Source organism: Orcinus orca, chromosome 7 (assembly GCF_937001465.1).
Source record: "Orcinus orca chromosome 7, mOrcOrc1.1, whole genome shotgun sequence".
Lineage (NCBI taxonomy): Eukaryota > Metazoa > Chordata > Mammalia > Artiodactyla > Delphinidae > Orcinus > Orcinus orca.
In genome coordinates this window covers 56651318-56651768 of record NC_064565.1, presented here as the reverse complement: position 1 = coordinate 56651768, position 451 = coordinate 56651318, and positions in this window count along the sequence as shown.

Genomic DNA, 451 nt, shown 5'->3' with positions numbered 1-451 from the left:
CTCAATCAAAAAATGGGCAGAAGACCTGAATAGACATTTTTCCAAACAAGACATACTGATTGCTAACAGGCACATGAGAAGATGCTTGACATCACTAATCAGGGAAATGCAAATCAGAACCACAGTGAAATATCACCTCACACCTGTCTGAATGGCTATGATCAAAAAGGACCACAAATAACAAAAGTTGACGAGGATGTGGAGAAAAGGGAACCCTTGTCTACTGTTGGTGTGAGTGTAAATTGGTGCAGCCACTATCAAAAACAGTATGGGGGTTCTTCAACAAACTAAAAATAAAACTACTAAATGATGCAGCAATTCCACTCCTGAGTATAGATCAAAAGAAAACAAACACACTAATTTGAAGAGATACATGCACACCAATTTTCACAGCAGCATTATTACAATAGCCAAGACATGAAAGCAACCTAACTTTCCATCAACAAATGGG